The sequence below is a fragment of the Manis pentadactyla genome, chromosome 9, assembly GCF_030020395.1.
Source record: "Manis pentadactyla isolate mManPen7 chromosome 9, mManPen7.hap1, whole genome shotgun sequence".
Lineage (NCBI taxonomy): Eukaryota > Metazoa > Chordata > Mammalia > Pholidota > Manidae > Manis > Manis pentadactyla.
Genome location: NC_080027.1, coordinates 117,235,978 through 117,255,285, shown reverse-complemented (window position 1 = coordinate 117,255,285; position 19,308 = coordinate 117,235,978).

Sequence of the window (19,308 nt, the reverse complement as noted above, 5' to 3'; positions counted from 1 at the left end):
GGAAATGTAGTTTCTTAGCTGGACACATTGCTACTCCTCAATATAGGGATTCTATAAGTAAAGAAAAAGGGAGAGTAAGGAGAGGGTGGGTGGTTAGCTGTCTCTGCCACAGCTGGGATAATCCAGGAAGACTTCATGAAGGCAATGGGCCACAGCAGATCAGGTAAGAGCTTACCACGCACAGGACACTTTCAAGTATAGGTGAGGAGGCGAGGCTTCTGTTATCTGCAAGAGAGTAATTCCAGTTCCCAGTGCTGAGAAAAGAAAATGAAACCTAAAGCCGCTCATTAAGTCACACAGAGTCACAGATTCAAACTCCAGAATCCACCAGACCCCCTCCTCCCTTCCAGGCGCTTCTCCCAGGCTCAGTGAGGAAGAAAAGAAGAGGCTGAGACACAGGGAAGCTCTCAATGTGTTCCCAGGACAGAACTCTGACAAGGCTCAGAAAGAAAAGGGAATGGAGATTCCTGGATTGCTCCAAGTGGGAATTTTTGAGCATAGAGATGTCTTCATTTAATTACTTTAGTTACTTAATTCCCAGAATAATTTAATGTTTTACACTTAAAAAAAAGAGCATTAACATGAAATGAAGGTCAAAAATCAAAGGGGAAAAGGGGACATGTTGGGGACTGAGAGCACGTGTTGTTGGGGACCCCAGAGACAGGGTAAGGGAGAGGGTGGGAGGTTGACCCAGGCTGCCAGAACAAGCGGGGGCAGGGGAGCAGGTGGGCCTCTGCTCAGGACAGGCTTCCTGCTGCTCTGGACGGCAGCCAGCAGTCTGCCACCTGTCAGGAGCTGGGTGGAGGCCGCATGCGTGAGGAGCATGACCAGGCTGCTCCGAGTCCCGGGAGCATTCTGGCCTTGGGAGGGCTGGCCAGCTGCAAAGCTCTGGGTACTGCCTGCGGTTACATTCCTGCCCTCCGGGTCCCCCGTGGCTCAACAAGTAGGAAAGACACTCAACTGCCCCGCCCCCACCCCCACCCCGCCTCCCAGTCCCCTACCAAAAGTGGTGCTCCCAGACCAGGGAAATCCTAAGGTGTAGAGTTTCACCCCAGATTTCATAGCTGAAGGGTTAGAGCGTTCCCCAGGGGCACCTGGGCGCCGGGGCAACTGCTGTGGCCGAACGCCCCCTCTAGGCAGGAGCTGGGACTGCAGTTACCTGCTAACCTCATTAACGTTAATTATTGCTATTGTCGTTCAGGTCTGGAAGATGATGGCGCCATTAACTAAATCTGGAACATGGAAGGTGGGACGGGTTGGTGGGGTAGCAGGGGAGGCTGGAGATAGTTATTGCCGCTTCAAAGAGAAGGTGGAGCCCGTCCCTGACCTCAATCAGCTAATGCATAATATGAGTGAAAATGGGAAACAGAACGAACTATATTCCAACAATGCATGGATTTCAGTACCTAGGGCTCCGTTAAGCCCCACGATATGCTCAGCATGATTCTAAACTGACAAATATATGAGTAAAAAGCCAGCTAACCCAAACAATGGGAGACTGTGGCAGGTGAACTTTCTGGACATCTGAAAATTTACCAGCCCCACCCACTCTAAGGACTTTTTAAAAAATGTTTTGGATGAAATTTTTTTGACACTATGTTCATCCCTGGCTTCTTAGAGGTTAGTGAACATGGTTTCATTGTGAGCATCGTCTGCACTGCTGTCCTGTGATATGATCTTGTCTCTGGAGGTCGCATGTGTGTATGTGTGTTGGCGGGGCGGCGCTGTTTGCTTCCACACTATACGGTCCTGGGCACTATTATGTTTTCACATCAGCTTTTGTGCTTTTCCTAGTCATTCCCTCACTGTCAGTCTTTATGTGTGTTAATTTCTCCTGCTTTGTTAAGCCTCTCTTCACTTTATTGCTTCTAACTAATCTGCTCTAAATTTGTAGACCGGATATAAATGGTTTATCTTTTATAGCCCATCTTGGCCCTATTAAAATGTATCAAGTATCTACTATGCATTGGGCATTTTACTAACTGTTTTGCAACCATTATTTCATTTTTCACAACAGCCCTATGAGTTGGAAATTTTTATCTCCATTTTATAGATGTGTAGACTGGTGCTCAGACAATTTGAGCAACTTGCCCAAGGTCACACAGCTGCTAGTGATGAATGTCAGGGGCAGAATTCAAATGCAGCGTGTCTGGCACAAGGACCATCCATGCTTTGCCCTCTATGCTTGACTGCTCTGGGTTTGCAGTTAATCGCCTGCTGTTTCCTATTGCTTGTTACTGTATTGAACTGCAATAGTTTTATCTCCCTAAATAGAACATAAGCCCCTCAAAGGCAGGTGACCTGCCTGCCGACTTATGTATTGCCCACACCATTTGCTGGGTGCCTGGATTCCAGGTGGTCAGCACCTGCTTTGCGAAGAGTGAGAGCCTGGAACAACGGGAGCCAGAGAATGGCGGTTGCTTCCTCCACCCCAACACCTCATACCCCTCCCTGCTACCTACACTTTCACCACCAGGCCTTCGCTCAGCGTGCTGAGCGTGCGTAAAGCCCAAACCTTCCTGTAGTTTACACCAGCAGCCTAGGAAGCACCCCCGCGTGGGCCACTGTGGCTCAGGAGGAAGAACGGGCTGGCCGAGGCAGCCTGGGTCTCCCTGGGGACCCACACAGAGGCCACGCCCAAAGGAGACCCCACGGCTAGTAGCCCACTAGACTGCCTTTGGGTCCAGGACTTTTGCTAAAGAAATTCTAGAGCTGCTGCCCCTGAGGAAACTCCTTCATACAGATTCTTTCCTGAAAGGAGAGTCACTGGAGGTCCAGTGGATTGGTCTTTCCAACCACAGCAAAAAGCAGGCCAGCATCCCAGGAGGGCTGATTCTGCTAAGTAATGCTCGCTCTGAATCTTGGCTCTGTGACTAAAACTTCGAGAAAAAATGTTCCATCACATGACTTACGGATTTCATCGTGACAGGACGGTTTCTGTTTGTGTTTGGTTCTCTGTCACAGACACTGAGCTCAGTGGGGAAACCCCGCCCCTCATGGGACCCGAGCGCTCAGGCTACATCATGTGACACAGTTGCCCGCCAGCCCAGCATTTCTCCAGGTGACATCACGCCCTTGCTGATTACCTAGGTGTTTCATGGCCTCCCAGGGCTGACATGGAATTTGCATCATTTCTGATACTTGGCTCTTGATTTGTTTGTCTGTGGTTAATAGTACATCTGGACTAGGGTCAAAGGAAGTGGTTGAGACAACCAGACAGCAAACACGTGCTACAGAGAGCTTGGCGGGACTGGGACCTGGGGCTTCTGGCCCATCCCCCAACCCAGGAGCCATCTCTGGTCTTCTGGGCTCAGACCTGAGAGAGGGATTGCTGGCCCAGCCCCTCTTGCGTAAGTCCAGGGTCTTACCTCGGATTTGGAACCTCTTTGTACCCGTCTCGAAGACCCAGGGCCAGGCGCAGGTGAGCCTTACAGTTTTCTGTGCCTCTTTCCTCATTTCCCCCTCTTCTGAGGGGGAGTCCCCTCCTCCCCTCTGCTCTGACCGCTTGCCTAGAGTCAAAGCCCAGCCTTCTCACCCTCTCACTCGCCATGGGTCGCTGAGCAAATCACTCCGCAGACCTGTGGAGGGCCAGGCTGAGGGGCTCTGCAGAGCCCTACCGTCCCCACATTACCTGTGGGAAAGGAGACAGAGGCCAGCAGGGCGACTCCTTAACCCCTTCACCCACCACCACTTTCCAGCACACCGCCACCTCTGGCTTCAGTCTGTCCATCTGCCAAGGGAAGGGAAATGAGCCCCATTCCCCCAACCACTGCATGAACACTGGCACCAGCTGGATTTGCGAAAGGGAACATTACCCCCTGGCTCCAAAGGTTCTCAAATTTGAGGGCAGCTCAGAACCCCCTGGGGGTCTGTGAAGATGCAGAGGGCAGTCGTCCCTCCACTCCCAGGGTCTCTGGCTCAGTGGGTCAGGGTGGGGTCAGAGGATTTGCATTTCTAACAAGTTTTCAGGTAATGCAGAACCCCATGCTGAGAACCACTGCTGTAAATGACATAGCTCCAGGACACAGTTCTACTGTCAGCCAAAAGGAGTGGCAGGCAGTGTAGGTGGGGGATCCGCTCAAACTGGCTCTGGGAAGTTGGTAGCTTGAAACTGGCCATGAAGAGCGTATGCATACCTAGGAAATCAGCAAAGCTACAAACCAAGAGTGTTTTGCTCAGAGAGCTGGTTGTTAAGCATTTACCAGCACACCACAGGCTAAGAGTGTGTCCTTTCTCTTCCTTTTCTGGGGTGTTGGGCCTTAGAAACTGGACAGGAAATCTCAACAGAATTCTCTGTGGCTCCATTTTCTTGTCTGTAAATTGTAAACAACAAGAGCATCTACCTCACTGGGCCACTAGAATTAAGAAAATATATTTGAATCACTGAGCAAAACTACCCCACGAAGAGCAAATTTGAAAAATGTTAGCTACCATCACTAAAATCCTTTGGATTGTAGGGATCTGTGTATTTCTTCCTACAAGATTATAAAGTTCTTTATAACTGGGCACCAGGGGGGTGGAGACCATGCCATCCTGAGCTTGGCAGCTGAGACTGTCTCTAGTACACAGTCTTCTGGGGGCCGCCCCCCAATGCCCAGTATGTGCCCAGCCTCTGGATCTGTATGGGTGACAGCCCTGCGCACAGCAGCTCACACTGGGTGCCCTGGGGCTCTCCACGTTCGTGTCCTGGAACCTTGGGCCTAGAAGCTAGAGCCAGCCTGTAACTCACCATGTGAGGGTCAGTGGCGCCAGCAGGATCTCGCTGGCTGGGTCCCCAGCAGCTGGAGGCACCAAAGACAGGCTGCGAAGAGAAAGGGTAGATGAGATGGGCAGAGGCAGGCAGGAGAGGGAGGGAGAGAAGGAGTCCCAGGAACACCCTGCTTCTGAATTAGGGTCTTTTAAAGTTCCCTTGCTGTCCCACCCTGAGCCCACATCCTCACACCCAGCGTCCCCTTCGGCTTCTGTTAGACCAAGTTGGCCTCTGTTACAACCTAAGGGCCCACCTTACCCACCTACTCCCCTCTCTGTGCACCGCCTGCTCCATCTCCTGCAGCACAGGCCCAGCCCTGCCCTCTGCAGGCCTTGGGCAGGACTCTGGGCCTCTTCCTCAGTCTACATGTTGCATGTGACCCGGGGTGGGAGCAAGCCTCCTTTTGCATTTTCCCTATTATATAACTAGAAGTAAATATTTCCACCATCAGCTACTCAACATACCACTCCCCGCTGAAGGCCCTCGAGCAGCTGCCCATCACTCTGGTATCGCAGCTCTCCTTTCCTGGGTAGGGGTGCTGCGTGGGCCTCCCCTCACCTCTCTCCAGCCTCCACTCTCAGCCCTTCTTATTCACACTTGACTCTGAGCCATACTGACCTGCTGGTATTTCCCAAGAGCCCATGTCCTCTCTGGCTTCTCTCTGCATAGAATAGAATTTCCCCAAGTTTACAGCCAACTGCCAGCCATTCTCCAGGCATGCCCTCACATGCCGCCTCACCGGCACAGCCTGGCTGCCCTGCATCCTGGCTCCTGGAGCCTTGCAGGGCTCCCACGTCCCCATCACTATGCAGTGGCCTGCTTGTTTCCCCAGGTCCTTTGCTGTGCTGCGAGTTCTCAAGGGCAGGTACCAGGTGTCTGCCCCCCTGTTCCCCAGAGCCCACACTTTAAGTGCTCAGTGAAGGGTTATGTAAATGACTTGAAGAAAGTGAGCTCTGGGAAGACCCCAATGCTCACGACTCCAGCGGCCCCCTCCATTGTGCATGGTGACCTCTGGAAAATCCAAAGGGAGGTAAAGGAGGGCAAGGGGTACGGCATTCCCCCACCATGGGTCAGTAAAGGTTATTGATGGGTTTGCCCATGGGCAGTTAGATAGGGCACGCTGATGCAGAAGAAGGCGCAGGCTGAAGGAACGGTGACGTCAGCAGAAAAGAGGTAATGTGAGGTGTAGGAGAAAGAGAAAAATGGGCCCTGGACATTGGAGCACCCTTTCTAGACCCCAGGCTCATGCTGTGATTTTGTTCCCAGAAGGCACAGGCCCTTTGGTGCTCATGGAGTTGCTGGTGGCTAGGCCACAGGATGGACACATACCCAGCATGGCTAAAACGTCTCAAATGAAAGTCCCGAGGGGTTCCCCTGCTCTAATCTTGCTAAAGTTCTTCTCCAAAGCAGCCCTGCTTGGCCGCCCTGGAGAGGGAAGGGTCAAGGTGGGACGTCACAAGGCCCTGGGATTCACCACCCCCAGCTCCAGGCAGGCTGCTCTGTGAGGCCGGCCAGAGGAACAGGAGGTTCACCTCCCTTGGGCACAGGTCACAGGGTCATAAAACATCACAACACCACTCCAGCTCATGGCTTCCATTCCTCGGTTACTACAGAGGAGGGCTATGATTTCTCGCACAGTGTAGAAATCCTAATTTCTCTCATCTCCAGAGACCCTCCAGCTGGGCTCTGTGCAGAAGCGAGGCTTCTGGTCCATTAATTTCCCAGCTCAGGAAGCCTATGAAGTAAGGCTTCCTTGTAACCGGTGGTATTTTTTCACAGCTGCCCGAGAAAGGTTTTATCAGTTAGACTTTAGGACTTTATAGATGATCCTACTAAAACTGTGCACAGGAAGAAGAAGCTTGGAGAAAAACCCTACGTGCTCCTACCCTCCCCAGCAGTATTAGTAATAGTTTTACCCCTAATAACTTTATAATCTAGGTGGGAAAAGAAAATAAATGTACATTTTTAAAGTGCAGAAAATAATTAAATATTAAACGGTATGATGCTTGCTGGTTGCAACAGACCTGTAATGTGGCTCAGGGAGTCTGTTCTGCGTCAGAGAGTTCACGGAGAAGGGGCCCAGAGCCAGGCCCACGGGGAATTCAGATCACTGGAGAAAGGAAGGGAGGGACCCAGGGAAGGGGAATTGCCTATAGAGTGTGTGGTCAGGAGGGGCTGGACTAACCAGAGATTATGAGTTAAATGCAGGAATTTATGGTTGAGAGGGGGGTGGGGGGTAGGTATGGAGTTTGCACACCAGCTCCAGGAATTTGGGATGACGGAAATGATGGAAGGAAGGCATGTTGAGGGGGGAGACTGGTGGGGAGGGAGCTGAGGAAATTTCCAGCAATGCTGGTCACCAGCAGGCATAGGAGGCCGAGTTTTCTTTGTGGTGGCTGACTCGAGAGTTGTGGGAGCCTCTCTTTCCTCTAGGTCCTGTACCCCACTGTGGCAGCAGGGACTCCATCAGTCCCACTATCAAGGAATCAAGCAGAGATGAGCCAGGGCTCCAGTACGTGCCCAGCGTGGTCAACCCGCCCCAGACCCCAGGGGGCCACTGCAGGGCTTTGCACCAGGACGGCAGGATTCAACACTTCGACAAACATTGGGTGCAAGCACCCTTGGGCAAAGGAAATCAGTGAGGCAGACTTCCTGCCCCCCAGGGACACAGAGTCTAGGGGGAGAAAACGTGGTTAACAGTGCGGACCGAAGGCAGAGTGGGGTGCCCTGTCACAGGCTGTGGGCAGAGGGTTGGGAGGCTGAAGCCTGACTGAGAGAACTGGGGAAGGTACCTCTGAGGAGGGCATGGAGTTTGCACTATCTCAAAAAGTGAGGGCCAGTAGAGGAGGCTGAAAGAGATAGAGGGTTAGATTAAAGAAAAGGAGGGGGTAGATGAAAAAAGAGAGGGGATGCCAACTCAGCAGTCCAGGCAGGTCTGAGGGTCTCTAACAGGTCAAGAGGCTTTTCATGGCCAGGGTTTTTGGTGGGCTCTTGAGGGGAGGGGTTAGGGGAAAGGTGGGCTTGTGGCCTGGTGACGTGTCCTCTGGAATGCTTGTAGCCTAGGGAAGATGACACCCAGGTCTCTCTGAGATGGTGGGTGGGCTTATTGGAAAGGTGGTCCTCAGGTCTATTTTATCAGAGGCTGGAAGCAGGAACTTCTGCTCCACACGGAGATTACTTGAGTCCTCTGGGCACACAGAGGAGCCAGTGAGGGACTCCGCCGGGAGCTGGTGGGTCGGGTGGGGCTGGGAAGCCTTTGAGCTGGGCTTGGGGCCTTGGGGGACAGTGGAAGTTGTCTGCATTGAGGGAAGAGGGGTTTCAGGCAGAGAGCTGGCATGAAAAGGTGGCAATGCTAGGAAAGGGCAAGGCTCAGAGAACAGCTGGCTGGGACGGTGGACCTGTGGGCGGTGGTTAAGTGGGGGGTATAAGTGTGTGTGCGTGCACACGCATGTGAGAGAGTGACTGAGAGGTGAGGATGGAAAGGAAGATAGGGCCCAGCCTGGGAGGCCCTCGCCTGCCCTCCCAGTGGCCTGGATGGCTTCTTAGAGGTGAGAAAATCAAGGCTGTCTGAGCCCCACCATCAGAGCCTTCTGCTAGAAAGTGAATTCTGACCCCAGCATGGAGGAGGGTGGAGGGGACAGGGCCACAAGGCGGGGGTGTTGACATACAAGGACAGGGGTGCCCACAGAACACATTCCTGCGCTGCAGTCAACAGGCCTTACTCCCAGCATGGGGAGGGGTGACCAGGAGGAATTAAGGGTGGCGGCAAAGTTTTCCAGCTACATGGCTGGGCTGGGCCAAGAACAGAGAGGATAAGTAGGTCTGCGGGGGCAGGATGTGAGGGCTGGCTCAGGCATTTTGAGTCTAAAATGCTTGGGGCAATGCCCAACAAGACGTGGAAAATGCTAGAAATTAGGGCAGAAGTCTAATCCCGAGGAACACCTACTTGAGGAGTAGGTTTAAAGTCTTGGGCAGAAAGCATGAATGAGACCAAGGGAACCTCTAGGAGGTGGCCGCAGTGGTCACGTGCAAGATGGCCCAGCATGGTGGCCGCAGGGGAGGGAAAGGACGGCGTGGAAGGAGGCCCGTCAGAGGCTGGCAACACGTGGATGTGGAGAATGGCTTTAACTCTGGACTAATGCCGGCACTTTAAGGAAGAGGTGGGGGCGGATGGAATGAGCAGGGAGGTGAACCTGTTTAACTTCTGGGGAGGGGGGACATTGTTGTCAAGAGGTCTGAGCCGAGAGCTCTACACAGAAGGCGCCCGATCTGGCTTGAACAGCAGGAGTGAGGACTGGGCAACAGACCAGCAGAAGGCATAGAGGGCTAAGTGTGCAAGAGAATCCAGCCCCCTGGCCCCAGCTGTCACCCCTGACCCATCCTGTGCAAGCCAGGGAGCATGATGCTGCACTCATTGAGCACTTGCTGGGAATGGAGTGTTCTGCTGCATTCCACCAAGCCCAGCCCCTCCCAGAAGCCCCTGATTCCTGATGTGCGCTGGGACCTAGCAGGCTGTCCAGGTGTGTGTCCTGCACCCAGCAGAGCAGGAGCTCCGGGAGCACAGAGGCCCGTGTCTCCTCCTTCATGTCCCCCACAGGGGGCCCAGGTGCTGGGGCTGATGCACCATGACACTCGGTCTCCCAGGCACACAGAGGTGCTTGAGATCCCATATCTTTCCCGGCAGGAATTTGGGCCAGATGCCTGGGTGCACGGACTAGTGACTGCCCCAGATATCCTGATTCGGACAAGGCCATTGGATGCAGATGGTAGTGTCACTCCCCTGGCTATTTGCCTACCTGCTCCAAATAGGTGAGAAGCCTGGGATTCAGGGTGGGCGGGGCCAGGAAAAGGTTGTTTTTATCTGGACTGATTCAGCCCACCTGTGGCAGAGGCCCCGTGTTTTCAAATGTTTTCCAGTTCCTATAGCTACCAGATCACAGAGCCAGGGTTTGTTATTGTCCCAGGGAGAAAAGGGAAGGGCTACTGGGCGAGGGCTGACGTCTGTCCACCATCCATCAGCCAAGCAGCTGAGTCACCGCCACGGTCTGGTGTGTCCACGGAGTCACTTCCCTGTGGTCTGAGGCTCCCACTGGCCTTCCCTCTTTGGCAAGAGACTGGACCCCTGTCTGCGTCTATCAAGGCACCCCCCGGGCACTGCAGGTGGCTGGGGGGGGTGGGAAGGAAAGTTACTGAAGGGGAGACAGTCCTGCCTCTAGGGAGCAAGAGCTTCCTTGTTCTTGCAGAGCACATACGTACGTTCACAAGTTCTAGGGCCACCTCGCAGTTGGCTTATGTCTTTATCTTGACCAAGTCACCTGACCCAGCTGAGCCTCAGTCTCCCTTCTGTACAAAATGGGGAGACTGGTGCTATCTCTTCAGCTTGTTATGGGAGAGAAATGAGATGGTGCCAGTGAAGTGCCCACACCATGCTTGTCTTTCTGCACTTGACAAATATATACTTATGGTTATTGCTCACTGGCTAGACGCTGACCACACATCTCTGGACCACCTGGCCACCTAGAGGTGAAGAGAAGGGAGCTCCTGCTGTTCCCAGAACACCTGTCAGCAGCCATGGGTGGCCAGGACAGACACAGCACACCTACCCACCACTGAGAATTGAAATAAGAAGCTTCAGCTGCACAAACACAGAAGGAACAGAGCAAGAGACCCAATGGGTCAGCCAAAGGCAGTGGGTCAGCAAGGTGTGGGGACAGAGGAGGGGCACTGAGGCAGGCACCCCAGAGAGAAGGTGCTCGGGCCACCCAGGGGTGCTCTGAGTGTCTAAGAACTTCCTTGCTCTCAGGCTGTGCTGGCCAACTGACTTCTGAGGAGAGCCTGGCTCTCTGGATAGAATTCCCCACCAGAGAGAGGGCGCTGGCAGTGAGCACGGCGGCCTGGCCCACTGGGCCGCTGGGTCCTCACCATGAGTGGCTGAATCAGCACCATGGTTTCTGGGCTCCTGCTGTAGTGTGAGTCACCCCCCAGCCCAGCCATCTCAGAGGCTTCGAACCAATCTGGTTTCCAGCCTGCAAAGCGGAAACGCAGCCCCTGGAATGAGATGACCACAGAAAGGTCATCCCCGCAAGAGGAGGCCAGCCTTCACCGAGGGGAGCCCCGCAAAGCGCCCACCCTGCCAGTCAGCCGACGGCCCCCATGGGATGCTCCATGCTGGCCTCTGCCAGACACAGTAGCCAAGCCAGCAAGGAGCTGCCCCCACTGGGCTGGCCCCCAGCAATGCTTCTTAAACTGGGGATAGAGACCCGCACATGGGTCATGGAATCAGTTTAGTGGGTGGGATAAGCATTCTTAACAGTTAGAAAAGAATCACATGTATCAGAGTACCTCCCGGGGCACAAGGGTGAGAGTTACTGAGTCTTTTGTGTGTGTGCATGTGCGCACATGCACACCATGGGGATACAGCAGTGAAAGATGACACATTCTAATTGGGTCATTTGAGGGCCGTTTAATGAGACTATTTACAAAGAGGTGGGCAGGGTGTTGGGAAATCACAAAGGGTTAGGGCCAGGAACTGTGGGGTCAGTTATTACCCTGAGCTTGAAGGAGGAAGGCATTTCCAGAACTTGGAGCCAGAGGATGATGTGGGAAGTTCAGACAGTAGCTCTGGTCATCAGCCCAGGGAGGGGGCCAGCCAGCCCGTGGGGCCTTCCCAGGGAATGAATCTCCACCTTCTATCCTCTCCTTCCCTCCCATCTCCTGTGGGAACCCCAGGGCAAGCCCGAGAGCCGGTAGCCACAGAAGGGTCCACTGCGGTCCGTGGCTCCCTGCATGGAGAATATCTAGTATGCAGTAAGTGTACAGTATGCAACATAAAATATGCAGTATTTCTTCCTGAGGGTTTCAGTTCATGAAGTTTTAAAAACCCTAGAAGCATGTGGCTGATACTGAAGTTACTGTCAGGAGGCCAAACGTTTCTGAATGGCCCCAGGTCCGGGTGAGTGGCTTGAGGACGGCTTTGGGTGGCAGTGCTAATGCCTGTGAAGAGACGCTTATGCCACTTGCATTAGCAGCCAGGATTGCAGCCCGTTCCGGGGCAGAGAAACCACCTTCGCCCAGATGCCAGCGAGCAGGGCCGAGCACAGGCCAGTGTCCACAGGCCGTGGGGGCTAAGGTCAGGGGCGGAGGGGAAGGAGAGGGAGAATGGGCGGGAGAGAGGAACAAAGGGGCCTGTGGCCGGCGACACCCACGCCAGGCAGTTGTCTCAGCTCCTCAAGGACAAAGGGCAGAGTTCTAATTCTGGCTCCCTGTGGGAGCAGGAGAAAACAACATTCTTGCTTTCCACACTATTGCGGTTGGCTCACTAATCCTTGGGGTACGCCGTGGTTGTTCTGGACTCACACAAAACCGCCTCTGAGCCTCGTTGCCCCGGCCCACACTGCTGCCACGTCCATCAGAGCTCGGTCACGTGCTGGAGACCTCACGCCTTCCAGCCGAGCATGACCAGCCTCCACGGCGGGGTGTCCCGGACCTCAGACCATCCACCACGAGCCCACCCGACACACACGGCTAGGTCCCGATCCAGAGCTGGGTGTGGAAGGACTGACACACGCACTGAAAGCCAGGCCCAGTTCCCAGAAGAGAGACTCTTCTGGAAAGGAAATCATTTCTTCCAATTATTAAAAAAAAAAAGACAATACTCACTGTTCATGGTAAACGAGAACCCTCATTCTGCCCTTGCTGTTTCCTTGGATAGCAAAGAGCAACTGAGCCCCTCCTAGCCTTGGGTTCCGCCTCGCTTACTGAGCCACACTCGGGGCTCAGGTGTTTACCTCGGAGTTAATAAGGTGGAGAGCATTTTGCCCTTTGCATGTTCCTGCTCCTCAGAATGTCTGCATTTCTCTCAGCCACATGCCTGTTTCTGGTAAGGGCTGGGGCAGGCTCTCAAGGACACAGCTGAAGGTAGCTCCTAGACTGTCCTCTCTGCCCCAGACCGGCAGGCCTTGGGCTGGGCCCTGGCGGTAGATCCTGAAGACACCTCAAGAAATGGTTTTGCCAATGGTACTCTTTCTTGAAGTCAACCAAACAGAAAGTGGTGGCTTTACCACTTAATCAGTCTTGACCGAGTCATTATTAAACTCTAAGGTGGAGGAAAAGAAAAGAGAAAATCCAAGAGCATCAGTGCGTTCCCCAAAGCTGTGCTCTTCAGCTTTGAATGGTGACTTGAGGGAGCTCTGGAGGGAGTGGCTGGGCCTTACTCACCTCGTTTTAACCCCATCGTTTGCAACAGTGCCTGGCCATCCCGCTGGCTCTGCCGAATGCGGATGGGGTGGAAGCACGAGTCAAACATTCCTTACAGGTAGGTTTTTCAACAAGGGAAAAAAACGAAGAGCTAGCCATGACTTTCAAAACGTACCGTTTTGACAGTGAAAAACCTTGACTCCAAGAAAATCTACCCTAAGCCCCAAACTAAACTAAAGAAAAGCAACAGTTGGTAATAAAGTTGCCAGGGTCAGCAAATAAAAATATAGATCACCCCGTTAAGTTTGAATTTCAGAAAAAGAATGTTAAAGTGTAAGTATATCCCCAAATTGTGTGGGACATACTTACACTGAAAAATCATGTGTTGTTTGATATACAAATTTAACTGGGTGACCTACATTTTAACTCGTGGTCCTGCGCCCAGGGCTGTGCACACATAGGATCCCAGGGGTCCCCTGGGGCTGTGCAGTCTACAGTCTGGTTTATGAACCGCTGTTTTAGGAAAAATCATGACTCTCCCATATTGCTCTCCTTCTCCCATCTCTGGAGCCGATCTCCTGAGCAGGGCCAAGGCCTCCTTCTCCAGAAGTTCTGCCTGGATCACAGGTAAAACCCACAGGTCCTCTAGCCTCCCACTCACCGCCCCTCTCCATGGCGCCCTGGCTAGTGAGGAGACCCAAGTCAGAGATGAGATGACTCTGCGAAAGGACGTCGCCAGGGTCTTCCTCTGGAGCTATTCGTTCCCTTGCTTCCTCAAACAGCAGTGCTTTCTCAAAGTATAAATACTGGGCACCAGTTCTCCTCCCAGGGACCCAGTGCAGGACATTTGCTATGTGCAGTGGCCAGAGAAATGTAAGCTCAAGTGACGGGTGTGTCTCTTCTGGCTGCAACTGGTGTGTTAAAAGTCAGGTCATAATTCACCGTGTTTATTTTCCCTTCTGTCACAGAGGCTGGCAACACTCCAGCCGATGGCACTCCATCAGCCCAGAACCCGGAAGGAGGACAAATCATGGGAGAGCCTCAGACCAAGCCAAGGTGATCATCTGGAGTGAGCAAGCGGGAAAGAGACTGGCTGTGTCAGGCCACTGAGAGGTTGGGTTGTCCGCTGCCGTGGCAGAACCTGGCTGATCCTGGCTGATCCCCAGGCACTGCCCCAGACTGCCCCCTCTGAGTTATCATGGGAGCTACTGCATCTTCCGGAGGAAGAGCTGGGGAAGGTGACCAGAGTAAAGCTGAAGGAAAGCAGCTGGGGCAGCCGTGTGTGTAAAGGAGCGAAGGTGCCGTGCAGGAGGCCAGGACACCCGCAGAGGGGGCGGTGCTCCAGGAGGGAGGCGCCCTGAGGCCCAGCACGGATGTGCTCTAAGGACAGAGCGAGAGCAGGGCCCAGCCAGGTGCAGCCTTCGGTGGCTGCCCGCCCGGACTCTCGTCTGCACTCCACTGCCCTCTAGTGGCCAGAGCCAGGAAGCCAGCCCCGCCTTTGCAGCTGCTTCCCAGGACCCTCCAGGGCAGAGCTTGGGGGCACAAGGGAAAGGAGCTGCTGGCCGGACAGGGACACGGAATGGCTCCCAGAAGACACGACGCTTCCACAGAGCTTGGCAGTTCTTCACCATGGGGCCAGCGCGCTGGCGGGGCTGTGGCAGGCAAGGCCCAGGGAACTGTGTGGGCCGGAGCGTGAAGGCCTGAGACTATTGCGTCGTTAGGGAATTCAGGGCACTTGGTGAGAAGGCATTTGTAGAGGCTGTTGAAAGGCAAGGATGAAGAGGTGACAGGCTATGCCCCCAAGGAGCTTTGAAATACATAGTAGGCGGTGGAAAGCCTTCTAAGGATTTAAGCAGGGCTGTGATATAGGGACGAAGGAAGGCAACACCACATTTACACTTTAAAAAGACTGTTCTAGAAAAAGTTGTCGGGTCTATGGATAGGGCTGGTGGGCGCGAGACCAGTTAGTCCAGGGGAGAGATGCCAAGGCCCTGAGCTAAGTAAACACTGTCAGGGCAGGTGGAGAGAAGAGAACTCATCCCTCTTTCCTTTTTTCATTCATTCAAGATATGTGCCTGGACAGTGTGTGATTTTGGAGTTACAGATATGCCCCTGGGCCCTAGGCCCCCACATTCCCCTCTCATGCGCAGAGGAAGGAAGCCACTGGCCTGACCATACATTTTGAGCCCCAGGATCTTGACAGCGAGATCTACAATACTTGGGGCAGGGGTGGGGGGGATCCTCTAACTCTGGGCTTTGCAAAAAGTACGTGGAAAGGCAGAACATGCCCTGAGGGTTGAGAACTCTACATCTGAAAGCCTTTGTCCTCCACAGATTCAACCCCTGTGCTCCCTGCAGAGAGCAGCCCTGCAGAGCTGAGGGGTGGTAGAGTGGCCTTCTCGGGCTGACAACATTGGCGAGGGCTGAGAGGCAGTTAACTTGGGCCATGAAAATAGGCACAGGAAGCAGGTGGGTGGCAGAAGTGTGATCTAGATAACAATGGCTCGTAACATTAGTTTATTGAGTGCCATTGAGTCTGAGGATCACCCCCTCCCCCCACTTTGGGTGGGAGACTTTGAATCCCACCTTGCATCTCTCCGAGGGGCAGGGGTCTTTGTGGCCATGTAGCAGCTCGGGGCTGGTACACTCGCCACTCCTTCCTTACACACCACTTAATATGAGCTGTTCTATGCTTTATACTGACTGTCAAACCATCAAGATTTGGAGCCTCATGGCAGGTCACTGGTCTTATTTAGCGTCAGCAGGCATACTGATTAGGTCACAACCCTAAGAATTAAAAACTATTCTGTCTCCATTTTATAGATGAGAAAATTGAGGCATAGAGAGGCAACGGGCTCACCCATAGTCAGCTGAGATGACACAGCCAGGATCAGAAGGCTGGCTCCCCAATCTATGCTTTAACCACTCACCAGTCCCCCCACTTTGTGCTGGTCACACAACAATGCCCTTTGTGTGTGTGTCACAAAACCAGCTGCTGTCACACAACCAGCATTTTGCCTTTAGTTGTCCTCTGTTCTGTCCACCACCTTCATTCAACCTGTTTGCCGCTCCCTGAAGGCCTTTTTATGGCTAAATGAATCCCAATTAAATATTAACTCTGAGGAGGGGCACCTCTGCCTTCTCCCCCGGAACCTTCCCTTCTGCTCAGAGTCCTGGTATCTGCCACCATGGCTGTGTTTTCAGAAGGTCCCTGGGTGCAGAGTCCCCACTGGGAGGGCACCACCTCTGATCTGGGGAAATTTATAGCCCAAGTGGAGTCAAGACAGATGAACGGTCTATTCCTTCTCCAGCTATCAGCACGGCCAGCTCGTGTTTTCTAAACGGTGAGTTTTCATGCCCACATACTACTGGACCATGAAAACAATTCGGTGTATCTCAAATCATATTTTATTTAAACAAAATTAAGTTAAATAAAAACTATCAGGTGTGTGTACTCACACACACACTTGGCTACAATATAAAATATATTTTTCATTGTGAGTCCAATCAAAAAGTGAAAGAGCCACAGATCTAAATGTTTTTTTCCCTTCTGCTTTCACAGTACTTACCTGCAGCAGTTTTACAACCCAGGTTTTATGCAAGGTGATACAAAAGTGGGTTTCAATGAGCCAGTCTACACCACCCTTGATGGAGCAGAGAAGCCGGGCTTGCCAGCACCCAGAGGGAAGCCACTGGCCACTCAGCCTGGGCTGCACCCTTGACCCCTGGAAATGCTACTCAGATGAGGACCTGGTCCCACTCCACTGAGCTCCACTGAGACCTTAACTTCGTTTAAAGTCTAAGGCCTGTCAGTAAATTAAATTAGCTCATTTGGACTAAATAATCAAGTGGATATTTGTCATTGAAATCCTGCTTTAAAATACATATTTTAACAATCCAGTTTATGAATGTGTCATTTACTCTTCCCTGCTTCTAACCAATCTGTCCTGGCACACTTATTGGACTTCTCGTGTCCCAGGCAAGGGTCCCACCGGGAGGCAAGGCCGAGGACCCAAGGTGTGCGATAGTGATTCCTCACTGCGGGCAGAACAGCAGCTGGTGGCCAATAGGCGAAAGGAACACAGACCCTGGGGGCTTGTGGGGAGCTGGGGGTGGGCAGGCAGTCTGTGCCCCTCTCCCAGGTGGGGCCCAGGGGAAGCAGGGGGACGCCCTCTGGGAGCAGGGCCTCAGATCTGGGGACCTGAGATCAGTGCCCAGACACAGCAACCAGGCGGGTCTTGTTTTTACAGTAACCGACAGGATGGACACCCAGGTGACTGAAGGGTCACCACCTACAGAATCCACATGGGGACCGTCTGCGAGCACGATGCTGACAGACACAATGCAGAAATTAACTGGCTGTAGTGGTCCACGCTGGGCCCCAGCCCAGGATCAACCTGGGTCCACCCTCCACCAGGGGAGGCATGTGGGGAGGGCTCACCCGGGCCGCCTGGGGCTCTCTGCCTCCAGACCAGCCGGTGTGGGCCAGTGCGAACAGAGTCAGAGCTGGCTGACATCCAGCAGAACCTGAGGGGCAGAGGCATGGGAAGCGAGATCGTAAGGAATTCTGGGCTGCTGAGAGACATGTGTCCCCTGAGTGTCCTTCACTGTCTGTGAGATGGTAATGGTGATGACTCCCAACATGTAAGTTCTGAGGTGTAACACTGAGATGAATATAAGAAGTATTTTTGAAACCGCTAAACATTTCTTTATTGTCACTACTGTCACTGGTTTAAGTACACAGCCGTTTTTTAGCTAAGGACTTTACTAAAATTCACTGCAATGTAAAACAATACAACAAATTGGAGAATTCACAAAAGTTCCTGAAATCACAGGCTTCTAGTGGGAAGGGCACAGAGAAGTAGACCAGCTGTGGTGAGGGTATCTGTGTGGGAGATGAGGGGAGTGAGTTATCTTGGTTCAAAACTAGTGACAGAGCAGGGCTTTGAGTTTTTTTGAAGTGGGTCCCTGCCCACCTCGGTACTGAGCCCGTGTTCAGGGGTGGTGCTGCCATGACTGGGGGCCCCAGCCTGAGGCCTCCTGGCTTGGAGCCAATCCTGGGAGTGTCTGGGCAAAGCCTTCGGTCAAGGTGGGCAGACCAAGTTCAGTCATGGAGCCAGGGAGCTGGTTCAAGCAACCCTTGGGGTTAAGGCAAGGGAATGGGGATCAAGCCAGCACATCCCTTACCCTTGAAGGGATTTTTCAGGTTGGCAATTTTCACATCCCCTCATGCCTTTCATTCTTTCAACAAATCAGCCCAGCTATCCCATTTTAATGGAATAGAAAAATAGGACTGAGAGTGATTTGCTTAAAGGCACACGGGGAGCTAATGAACAAGTTGGGACTAGAACTCAGACGCTGGGGTCCAGATCTGAGCCCCTGCCCTCAGCCCTGCTCTGGCTGGAGGCACAGTGTCCCGGGATCAGGGAGGGGGCCAGCATCAGACCTGGGCTGCAGCCAGCAGCTCGGTGGACCAGAACCTGGCAGTTCTGAGCCTTAAGACGCATAGAAAATGTCTCAGTGAACCAAAACAGTGTCTGGTGGTAGCATACAAGAGATATGTCCTTTCTTTTTTTATAGTTTTCTGTATTGATCAGAATTTTTACATAAACAAGCTTCACATTTATAAGCAGACAAAATATTCACATTATTTTTTCAGGGGTGAGGTGGTTGGAGATCTACGTGTTGGTGGTAGGACCCCTCGCCCACCAGCAACAGCTCCTGGGGGCAGGTCTCTGGTCTTATAATGACTGAGCCCCCCAGGGCTCGTTCCCTGATGATGGTTTCATGAGGTCCAACGTGCAGCTCTCATGGCTCAGTCCACTTTCTGTCCAGCACTGCTGCCCTCCCCCATCCTTCGAGGGTTTTCCAGCAAACCTTTGCCCTCAGTTCCTTGGCAGAAGATGAGGGGATCACATGGCTGGGTGACTGGCGTGTTCTGAATCATGGAGCGGAAAGAAGCACTACACACAAAGCAGCACACAGGGCATCCGTGGGCAGCCCGGGTAGTGGCCCGGGGTGGGCAGTGATTCATCTGAGGCCGCTTGGTGTGTGCGTGTGTGCGCCCAAGGAATGAGGGCAGCGGCATGGTGATCATCCTGTCCAGTGACTAACGGGGCTTCTCAGGCCCAGGGCAGCCCAGACCCCCCAGGGCACACCGTGGAGCCCAGCAGCCTGCTCCTAGGGCCGGGGGCCACCAGGGACTGCCAGAGAGGTGACCGGGGATATGGCAGACAGCAGCTGGGGACAGAACATGGAAAATGTGGAAGGTCCAGGTTGGGGAGTCAGAGGAAGGAAGCAGGCAGACAGGTGTTGGGAGAGTATGGTCAGCTTCTCCTGATACCAAGAAACCTGCTCTGATT